This window comes from Chiloscyllium punctatum, chromosome 17 (assembly GCF_047496795.1).
Source record: "Chiloscyllium punctatum isolate Juve2018m chromosome 17, sChiPun1.3, whole genome shotgun sequence".
NCBI lineage: Eukaryota > Metazoa > Chordata > Chondrichthyes > Orectolobiformes > Hemiscylliidae > Chiloscyllium > Chiloscyllium punctatum.
Window position 1 is genome coordinate 42,883,868 of NC_092755.1, and position 12,861 is coordinate 42,896,728.

Here is a 12,861-nt window from a genome sequence, read left to right on the forward strand (position 1 = left end):
ATAATATAGCACCACCCCATACCCCAGCATACCCAGGAATACCTACCCACACAGCACCAGCTGGTTCCCCAGTGCACCCAGGAATACCCACACACAGCACCACCCCATTCCCCAGTGTACACAGGAATACCCTCTCACACAGCACCACCCTGTACCACAGTGTACCCAGGAATACCTTCTCACACATCACCATCCCACACCCCAGTGTACCCAGGAATACCCTCACACATAGCACCACCCCGTACCCCAGTGTACCCAGGAATACCTACTCACACAGCACCAGCTGGTTCCCCAGTGCACCTAGGAATACCCACACACAAAACCACCACATGCCCTAGTGTGCCCAGGAACACCCTCACACAGCACCACCCTGAACCCCAGTGTACCCAGGAATACCCTCTCATACAGCACCACGCCGTACCCCAGTGTGCCCAGGGATACCCTCACACAGCACCACCCCATATCTCAGTGTACCCAGGAATACCCTCACACAGCAACACCCCATACCCCAGTATACCCAGGAATAACCTTACACAGCAAAACCCCATACCCCAGTGTACCCTGGAATACCCTCTCACACAGTACCACCCCATAACCTAGTGTCCCCAGGAATACCCTCTCACACAGTACCACCCCGTACGCCAGTGTACCTTGGAATACCCTCTCACAGCACCACCCCGTACCCAAGTGTACCCAGGAATACCCTCACACAGTACCATCCCATACCCCAGTGTACCTAGGAGTACCCTCACACAGCACTACCCCGTACCCCAGTGTACCCAGGAGTACCCTCACACAGCACCACCCCGTACCACAGTGTATCCAGGAATATCCTCACACAGCACCACCCTGTACCCTAGTGTACCCAGGAATACCCTCACAGAGCACCACCCCATACCCCAGTGTACCCAGGAATATCCTCACACAGCACCACCCTGTACCCTAGTGTACCCAGGAATACCCTCACAGAGCACCACCCCATACCCCAGTGTACCCAGGAATACCCTCACACAGCACTACCCCGTACCCCAGTGTACCCAGGAGTACCCTCACACAGCACCACCCCGTACCCCAGTGTATCCAGGAATATCCTCACACAGCACCACCCTGTACCCTAGTGTACCCAGGAATACCCTCACAGAGCACCACCCCATACCCCAGTGTACCCAGGAATACCCTCACAGAGCACCACCCCATACCCCAGTGTACCCAGGAGTACCCTCACACAGCACCACCCCGTACCCCAGTGTATCCAGGAATATCCTCACACAGCACCACCCTGTACCACAGTGTACCCAGGAATACCCTCTCACAGCGCCACCCCATACCCAAGTGTACCCAGGAATACCCTCTCACACAGCGCCACCCCATACCCAAGTGTACCCAGGAATACCCTCTCACACAACACCACCACGTTCCCCAGTGTACCCAGGAATACACTCACATAGCAGCATCCCATACTCTAGTGTACCCAGGAATACCCTCACACACAGCACCACCCATACCCCAGCATACCCAGGAATGCCCTCTCAGACAGCACCATCCCATACCCCAATGACCCAGAAATACCCTCTCACACAGCACCACCCCATACCCCAGTTTACCCAGGAATACCCTCTCACACAGCACCACCCCATACCCCAGTGTACCCAGGAATACCCTCTCACACAGCACCACCCCATACCCCAGTGTACCCAGGAATACCTTCTCACACAGCAACACCCCTGCCCTAGTGTACCCAGGAATACACACACACTGCACCACCCCGTACCCCAGTGTACCCAGGAATACCTTCTCACACAGCACCACCCCGTACCCCAGTGTATCCAGGAATACCCTCACACACAGCAACACCCCATACCCCAGTGCACCCAGGAATACCCTCTCACTCAGCACCACCCCAAACCCCCTGTACCCAGGAATACGCTCACACAGCACCACCCCGTACCCTAGTGTACCCAGGAATACCCTCTCAAACAGCAACACCCCATAACCTAGTGTACCCAGGAATACCCACAGCACAAACCTGTACAACAGTGTACCCAGGAATAATCACACACAGCACCACACCATACCCCAGTGTTCCCAGGAATACCCTCACACAGCACCATACCGTGCCCCAATGTACCCAGAAAGTGCCTCTCACACAGCACCACCCCGTTCCCCAGTCTACCCAGGAATACCCTCACACAGCATCACCACATTGCCCAGTGTACACAGGAACATCCTCCCACACAGCACCACCCCATACCCCAGTGTACCCAGGAACACCCCCTCACAGTACGACACGTACCCCAGTGTACCCAGGAATACCCTCACACTGCATCACCCCATACCCCGGTGTACCCAGGAATACCCACTCACAGCATCACCCCATACCCCAGTGTACCCAGGAATACCCTCTTACAGCACCAGCCCATACCCCAATGTACCCAGGAATACCCTCTAACCCAGCACTAATCCATACCCCAGTGTACCCAGGAAAGCCCACACACAGCACCACCTGTACCCCAGCATACCCAGGAATAACCTCCCACAACACCACCCTGAACTCCAGTGTACCCAGGAATACCCTCACACAGCACCAGCCCATACACCAATGTACCTAGGAATACACTCTCACACAGCACCACCCCATACGCCAATGTACCCAGGAATACCCTCCCACAGCACCACCCTGTACCCCAGTGTACCCAGGAATACCCTCCCACAGCACCACCCCATACCCCAGTGCACCCAGGAATACCCTCTCACTCAGCACCACCCCAAACCCCCTGTACCCAGGAATACGCTCACACAGCACCACCCCGTACCCTAGTGTACCCAGGAATATCCTCACACACACCACCACCCCATACCCCAGTGTACCCAGGTATGCCCTCTCACACAGCACCACCCCATACTCCAGTATACCCAGGAGTACCCTCCCACAGCACCACCCCGTACCCCAGTGTGCCCAGGAATACCCTCTCACACAGCACCACCCCATACCCAAGTGTACCCAGGAATACCCTCTCACACAGCACTACCCAGTCCCCAGTATACCCAGGAATACCCTCACACAGCACCACCACGTTCCCCAGTGTACCCAGGAATACACTCACATAGCAGCACCCCATATTCGAGTGGACCCAGAAATACCCTCTCACACAGCACCACCCCATACCCTAGTGTACCCAGGAATACCCTCTCACACAGCACCACCCATACCCCAGTGTACCCAGGAATACCCTCTCACACAGCACCACCCCATACCCCAGTGTACCCAGGAATACCCTCTCACACAGCACCACCCCATACCCCAGTTTACCCAGGAATACCCTCTCAGACAGCACCACCCCATACCCCAGTGTACCCAGGAATACCCTCTCACACAGCACCACCCATACCCCAGTGTACCCAGGAATACCCTCTCACACAGCACCACCCCATACCCCAGTGTACCCAGAAATACCCTCTCACACAGCACCACCCCATACCCTAGTGTTCCCAGGAATACCCTCTCACACAGCACTACCCAGTCCCCAGTATACCCAGGAATACCCTCACACAGCACCACCACGTTCCCCAGTGTACCCAGGAATACACTCACATAGCAGCACCCCATATTCTAGTGGACCCAGAAATACCCTCTCACACAGCACCACCCCATACCCTAGTGTACCCAGGAATACCCTCTCACACAGCACCACCCATACCCCAGTGTACCCAGGAATACCCTCTCACACAGCACCACCCCATACCCCAGTTTACCCAGGAATACCCTCTCAGACAGCACCACCCCATACCCCAGTGTACCCAGGAATACCCTCTCACACAGCACCACCCATACCCCAGTGTACCCAGGAATACCCTCTCACACAGCACCACCCCATACCCCAGTGTACCCAGGAATACCCTCTCACACAGCACCACCCCATACCCCAGTTTACCCAGGAATACCCTCTCAGACAGCACCACCCCATACCTCAGTGTACCCAGGAATACGCCCCCACACAGTGTCACCCCATCCCCATTGTACCCAGGAATACACTCACACAGCATCAACCCGTACCCCAGTGTACCCAGGAATACCCTCACACACAGCACCACCCCATACCCCAGTGTACCCAGGAATACCCTCTCACACAGCACCACCCATACCCCAGTGTACCCAGGAATACCCTCTCACACAGCACCACCCCATACCCCAGTGTACCCAGAAATACCCTCTCACACAGCACCACCCCATACCCTAGTGTTCCCAGGAATACCCTCTCACACAGCACTACCCAGTCCCCAGTATACCCAGGAATACCCTCACACAGCACCACCACGTTCCCCAGTGTACCCAGGAATACACTCACATAGCAGCACCCCATATTCTAGTGGACCCAGAAATACCCTCTCACACAGCACCACCCCATACCCTAGTGTACCCAGGAATACCCTCTCACACAGCACCACCCATACCCCAGTGTACCCAGGAATACCCTCTCACACAGCACCACCCCATACCCCAGTTTACCCAGGAATACCCTCTCAGACAGCACCACCCCATACCCCAGTGTACCCAGGAATACCCTCTCACACAGCACCACCCATACCCCAGTGTACCCAGGAATACCCTCTCACACAGCACCACCCCATACCCCAGTGTACCCAGGAATACCCTCTCACACAGCACCACCCCATACCCCAGTTTACCCAGGAATACCCTCTCAGACAGCACCACCCCATACCTCAGTGTACCCAGGAATACGCCCCCACACAGTGTCACCCCATCCCCATTGTACCCAGGAATACACTCACACAGCATCAACCCGTACCCCAGTGTACCCAGGAATACCCTCACACACAGCATCACCCCATACACCAGTGTACCCAGAAATACACTCTCACAGCAGCACCCAGTACCCCAGTGTACCCAGGAATACACAGACACTGCACCACCCTGTACCCCAGTGTTTCCAGGAATACCCTCTCAAACAGCAACACCCCATAACCCAGTGTACCCAGGAATACCCTCTCACTCAGCACCACCCCAAACCCCCTGTACACAGGAATACCCTCACACAGCACCACCCCATACCCCAGTGTACCCAGGAATACTCACAGCACAAACCTGTACAACAGTGTACCCAGGAATAACCACACACAGCACCACACCATACCCCAGTGTTCCCAGGAATACCCTCACACAGCACCATACCGTGCCCCAATGTACCCAGAAAGTGCATCTCACACAGCACCACCCCGTTCCCCAGTCTACCCAGGAATACCCTCACACAGCACCAGCCCATACACCAATGTACCTAGGAATACACTCTCACACAGCACCACCCCATACGCCAATGTACCCAGGAATACCCTCCCACAGCACCACCCTGTACCCCAGTGTACCCAGGTATGCCCTCTCACACAGCACCACCCCATACTCCAGTATACCCAGGAGTACCCTCACACAGCACCACCCCATACCCCAGTGTACCCAGGAATACCCTCCCACAGCACCACCCCGTACCCCAGTGTGCCCAGGAATACCCTCTCACACAGCACCACCCCATACCCAAGTGTACCCAGGAATACCCTCACACAGCACCATACCGTGCCCCAATGTACCCAGAAAGTGCATCTCACACAGCACCACCCCGTTCCCCAGTCTACCCAGGAATACCCTCACACAGCACCAGCCCATACACCAATGTACCTAGGAATACACTCTCACACAGCACCACCCCATACGCCAATGTACCCAGGAATACCCTCCCACAGCACCACCCTGTACCCCAGTGTACCCAGGTATGCCCTCTCACACAGCACCACCCCATACTCCAGTATACCCAGGAGTACCCTCACACAGCACCACCCCATACCCCAGTGTACCCAGGAATACCCTCCCACAGCACCACCCCGTACCCCAGTGTGCCCAGGAATACCCTCTCACACAGCACCACCCCATACCCAAGTGTACCCAGGAATACCCTCTCACACAGCACTACCCAGTCCCCAGTATACCCAGGAATACCCTCACACAGCACCACCACGTTCCCCAGTGTACCCAGGAATACACTCACATAGCAGCACCCCATATTCTAGTGGACCCAGGAATACCCTCTCACACAGCACCACCCCATACCCCAGTGTACCCAGGAATACCCTCTCAGACAGCACCACCCCATACCTCAGTGTACCCAGGAATACGCCCCCACACAGTGTCACCCCATCCCCATTGTACCCAGGAATACCCTCACACAGCATCAACCCGTACCCCAGTGTACCCAGGAATACCCTCACACACAGCACCACCCTGTACAACAGTGTACCGAGGAATAACCACACACAGCATCACCCCATACCCCAGTGTACCCAGGAATACCCTCACTCAGCATCACCCCATACACCAGTGTACCCAGAAATACACACACACTGCACCACCCCGTACCCCAGTGTTTCCAGGAATACCCTCTCAAACAGCAACACCCCATACCCCAGTGTACCCAGGAATACCCTCTCACACAGCACCACCCCATACCCCAGTGTACCCAGGAATACCCTCTCACACAGCACCACCCTATACCCCAGTGCACCCAGGAATACCCTCTCACTCAGCACCACCCCAAACCCCCTGTACACAGGAATACGCTCACACAGCACCACCCTGTACCCTAGTGTACCCAGGAATACCCTCACACAGCACCACCCCATAACCCAGTGTACCCAGGAATACTCACAGCACAAACCTGTACAACAGTGTACCCAGGAATAACCACACACAGCACCACACCATACCCCAGTGTTCCCAGGAATACCCTCACACAGCACCATACCGTGCCCCAATGTACCCAGAAAGTGCCTCTCACACAGCACCACCCCGTTCCCCAGTCTACCCAGGAATACCCTGACACAGCACCAGCCCATACACCAATGTACCTAGGAATACACTCTCACACAGCACCACCCTGTACCCCAGTGTACCCAGGAATACCCTCACACAGCAACACCCCGTACCCCAGTGTGCCCAGGAATACCCTCACACAGTACCACCCCATATCCCAGTGTACCCAGGAATACCCTCACACAGCAACACCCCGTACCCCAGTGTGCCCAGGAATACCCTCACACAGTACCACCCCATATCCCAGTGTACCCAGGAATACCCTCACACAGCACCACCCCATATCCCAGTGTACCCAGGAATACCCTCACACAGCAACACCCCGTACCCCAGTGTGCCCAGGAATACCCTCACACAGTACCACCCCATATCCCAGTGTACCCAGGAATACCCTCACACAGTACCACCCCATATCCCAGTGTACCCAGGAATACCCTCACACAGCAACACCCCGTACCCCAGTGTGCCCAGGAATACCCTCACACAGTACCACCCCATATCCCAGTGTACCCAGGAATACCCTCACACAGCACCACCCCATATCCCAGTGTACCCAGGAATACCCTCACACGCACCACCCCGTACTCCAGTGTACCCAGGAATACCCTCACACACAGCACCACCCTGTACCCTAGTGTACCCAGGAATATCCTCACACGCACCACACCATACCCCAGTGTACCCAGGAATACCCTCACACAGCAACACCCCGTACCCCAGTGTGCCCAGGAATACCCTCACACGGTACCACCCCATATCCCAGTGTACCCAGGAATACCCTCACACGCACCACCCCGTACTCCAGTGTACCCAGGAATACCCTCACACGCACCACCCCGTACCCTAGTGTACCCAGGAATACCCTCACACGCACCACCCCGTACTCCAGTGTACCCAGGAATACCCTCACACGCACCACCCCGTACCCCAGTGTACCCAGGAATACCCTCACACGCACCACCCCGTACTCCAGTGTACCCAGGAATACCCTCACACGCACCACCCCGTACCCTAGTGTACCCAGGAATACCCTCTCACACAACACCACCCCATGCCCCAGTGTACCCAGGAATGCCCTCTCACACAACACCACCCCATACCCCAGTGTACCCAGGAATACACACACACTGCACCACCCCGCACCCCAGTGTTTCCAGGAATACCCTCTCAAACAGCAACACCCCATAACCCAGTGTTTCCAGGAATACCCTCACACACAGCACCATCCCATACCCAAGTGTACCCAGGAATACCCTCTCACACAGCACCATCCCATACCCAAGTGTACCCAGGAATACCCTCTCACACAGCACTACCCAGTCCCCAGTATACCCAGGAATACCCTCACACAGCACCACCACATTCCCCAGTGTACCCAGGAATACCCTCTCACACAGCACCACCCGATACCACAGTGCACACAGGAATACCCTCACACAGCACGACACCATACCCCAGTGTACCCAGGAATACCCTCTCACACAGCACCACCCATACCCCAGCATACCCAGGAATGCCCTCTCAGACAGCACCATCCCATACCCCAATGACCCAGGAATACCCTCTCACACAGCACCACCCATACCCCAGTGTACCCAGGAATACCCTCTCACACAGCACCACCCCATACCCCAGTGTACCCAGGAATACCCTCTCAGACAGCACCACCCCATACCTCAGTGTACCCAGGAATACGCCCCCACACAGTGTCACCCCATCCCCATTGTACCCAGGAATACCCTCACACAGCATCAACCCGTACCCCAGTGTACCCAGGAATACCCTCACACACAGCACCACCCTGTACAACAGTGTACCGAGGAATAACCACACACAGCATCACCCCATACCCCAGTGTACCCAGGAATACCCTCACTCAGCATCACCCCATACACCAGTGTACCCAGAAATACACACACACTGCACCACCCCGTACCCCAGTGTTTCCAGGAATACCCTCTCAAACAGCAACACCCCATACCCCAGTGTACCCAGGAATACCCTCTCACACAGCACCACCCCATACCCCAGTGTACCCAGGAATACCCTCTCACACAGCACCACCCTATACCCCAGTGCACCCAGGAATACCCTCTCACTCAGCACCACCCCAAACCCCCTGTACACAGGAATACGCTCACACAGCACCACCCTGTACCCTAGTGTACCCAGGAATACCCTCACACAGCACCACCCCATAACCCAGTGTACCCAGGAATACTCACAGCACAAACCTGTACAACAGTGTACCCAGGAATAACCACACACAGCACCACACCATACCCCAGTGTTCCCAGGAATACCCTCACACAGCACCATACCGTGCCCCAATGTACCCAGAAAGTGCCTCTCACACAGCACCACCCCGTTCCCCAGTCTACCCAGGAATACCCTGACACAGCACCAGCCCATACACCAATGTACCTAGGAATACACTCTCACACAGCACCACCCTGTACCCCAGTGTACCCAGGAATACCCTCACACAGCAACACCCCGTACCCCAGTGTGCCCAGGAATACCCTCACACAGTACCACCCCATATCCCAGTGTACCCAGGAATACCCTCACACAGCAACACCCCGTACCCCAGTGTGCCCAGGAATACCCTCACACAGTACCACCCCATATCCCAGTGTACCCAGGAATACCCTCACACAGCACCACCCCATATCCCAGTGTACCCAGGAATACCCTCACACAGCAACACCCCGTACCCCAGTGTGCCCAGGAATACCCTCACACAGTACCACCCCATATCCCAGTGTACCCAGGAATACCCTCACACAGTACCACCCCATATCCCAGTGTACCCAGGAATACCCTCACACAGCAACACCCCGTACCCCAGTGTGCCCAGGAATACCCTCACACAGTACCACCCCATATCCCAGTGTACCCAGGAATACCCTCACACAGCACCACCCCATATCCCAGTGTACCCAGGAATACCCTCACACGCACCACCCCGTACTCCAGTGTACCCAGGAATACCCTCACACACAGCACCACCCTGTACCCTAGTGTACCCAGGAATATCCTCACACGCACCACACCATACCCCAGTGTACCCAGGAATACCCTCACACAGCAACACCCCGTACCCCAGTGTGCCCAGGAATACCCTCACACGGTACCACCCCATATCCCAGTGTACCCAGGAATACCCTCACACGCACCACCCCGTACTCCAGTGTACCCAGGAATACCCTCACACGCACCACCCCGTACCCTAGTGTACCCAGGAATACCCTCACACGCACCACCCCGTACTCCAGTGTACCCAGGAATACCCTCACACGCACCACCCCGTACCCCAGTGTACCCAGGAATACCCTCACACGCACCACCCCGTACTCCAGTGTACCCAGGAATACCCTCACACGCACCACCCCGTACCCTAGTGTACCCAGGAATACCCTCACACGCACCACCCCGTACTCCAGTGTACCCAGGAATACCCTCACACGCACCACCCCGTACCCTAGTGTACCCAGGAATACCCTCTCACACAACACCACCCCATACCCCAGTGTACCCAGGAATGCCCTCTCACACAACACCACCCCATACCCCAGTGTACCCAGGAATACACACACACTGCACCACCCCGCACCCCAGTGTTTCCAGGAATACCCTCTCAAACAGCAACACCCCATAACCCAGTGTTTCCAGGAATACCCTCACACACAGCACCATCCCATACCCAAGTGTACCCAGGAATACCCTCTCACACAGCACCATCCCATACCCAAGTGTACCCAGGAATACCCTCTCACACAGCACTACCCAGTCCCCAGTATACCCAGGAATACCCTCACACAGCACCACCACATTCCCCAGTGTACCCAGGAATACCCTCTCACACAGCACCACCCGATACCACAGTGCACACAGGAATACCCTCACACAGCACGACACCATACCCCAGTGTACCCAGGAATACCCTCTCACACAGCACCACCCATACCCCAGCATACCCAGGAATGCCCTCTCAGACAGCACCATCCCATACCCCAATGACCCAGGAATACCCTCTCACACAGCACCACCCATACCCCAGTGTACCCAGGAATACCCTCTCACACAGCACCACCCCATACCCCAGTGTACCCAGGAATACCCTCTCAGACAGCACCACCCCATACCTCAGTGTACCCAGGAATACGCCCCCACACAGTGTCACCCCATCCCCATTGTACCCAGGAATACCCTCACACAGCATCAACCCGTACCCCAGTGTACCCAGGGATACCCTCACACACAGCACCACCCTGTACAACAGTGTACCGAGGAATAACCACACAGAGCATCACCCCATACCCCAGTGTACCCAGAAATACACTCTCACAGCAGCACCCAGTACCCCAGTGTACCCAGGAATACCCTCTCAAACAGCAACACCCCATAACCCAGTGTGCCCAGGAATACCCTCTCACACAGCACCACCCCATACCCCAGTGCACCCAGGAATACCCTCTCACTCAGCACCACCCCAAACCCCCTGTACACAGGAATACGCTCACACAGCACCACCCTGTACCCTAGTGTACCCAGGAATACCCTCTCACTCAGCACCACCCCAAACCCCCTGTACACAGGAATACGCTCACACAGCACCACCCCATACCCCAGTGTGCCCAGGAATACCCTCTCACACAGCACCACCCCATAACCCAGTGTACCCAGGAATACTCACAGCACAAACCTGTACAACAGTGTACCCAGGAATAACCACACACAGCACCACACCATACCCCAGTGTTCCCAGGAATACCCTCACACAGCACCATACCGTGCCCCAATGTACCCAGAAAGTGCCTCTCACACAGCACCACCCCGTTCCCCAGTCTACCCAGGAATACCCTCACACAGCATCACCACATTGCCCAGTGTACACAGGAACATCCTCCCACACAGCACCACCCCATACCCCAGTGTAGCCAGGTACACCCTCTCACAGTACGACACGTACCCCAGTGTACCCAGGAATACCCTCACACAACATCACCCCATACCCCGGTGTACCCAGGAATAACCACTCACAGCATCACCCCATACCCCAGTGTACCCAGGAATACCCTCTCACACAGCACCACCCATACCCCAGTGTACCAAGGAATACCCTCTCACACAGCACCACCCCATACCCCAGTGTACCCAGGAATACCCTCAAACACAGCAACACCCCATACCCCAGTGTACCCAGGAATACCCTCTCACACAGCACCACCCAAACCCCCTGTACCCAGGAATACGCTCACACAGCACCCTCCCGTACTCTAGTGTACCCAGTAATACCCTCACACAGTACCACCCCATATCCCAGTGTACCCAGGAATACCCTCTCACACAGCACTGCCCCGTACCCCAGTGTACCCAGGAATACCCTCACACAGCACCATACCGTGCCCCAATGTACCCAGAAAGTGCCTCTCACACAGCACCACCCCGTTCCCCAATCTACCCAGGAATACCCTCACACAGCATCACCACATTGCCCAGTGTACCCAGGAATACCCTCTCACAGTACGACACGTACCCCAGTGTACCCAGGAATACCCTCACACAGTACCACCCATATCCCAGTGCACCCAGGAATACCCTCACACAGTACCACCCCATATCCCAGAGTACCCAGGAATACTCTCACACACAGCACCACCCTGTACCCTAGTGTACCCAGGAATATCCTCACACGCACCACCCCATATCCCAGTGTACCCAGGAATACCCTCTCACACAGCATCACTCCATACCCCGGTGTACCCAGGAATACCCACACACAGCACCACCCCCTACCCCAGTGTACCCAGGAATACCCTCTCACACAGCATCACTCCATATCCCAGTATACCCAGGAATACTCCCACACAGCACCACCCCATACCCCAGTGTACCCAGGAATAACCTCTCACACAGCACCACCCCATATCCCAGTGTACCCAGGAATAACCTCTCATACAGCACCACCCTGTACCACA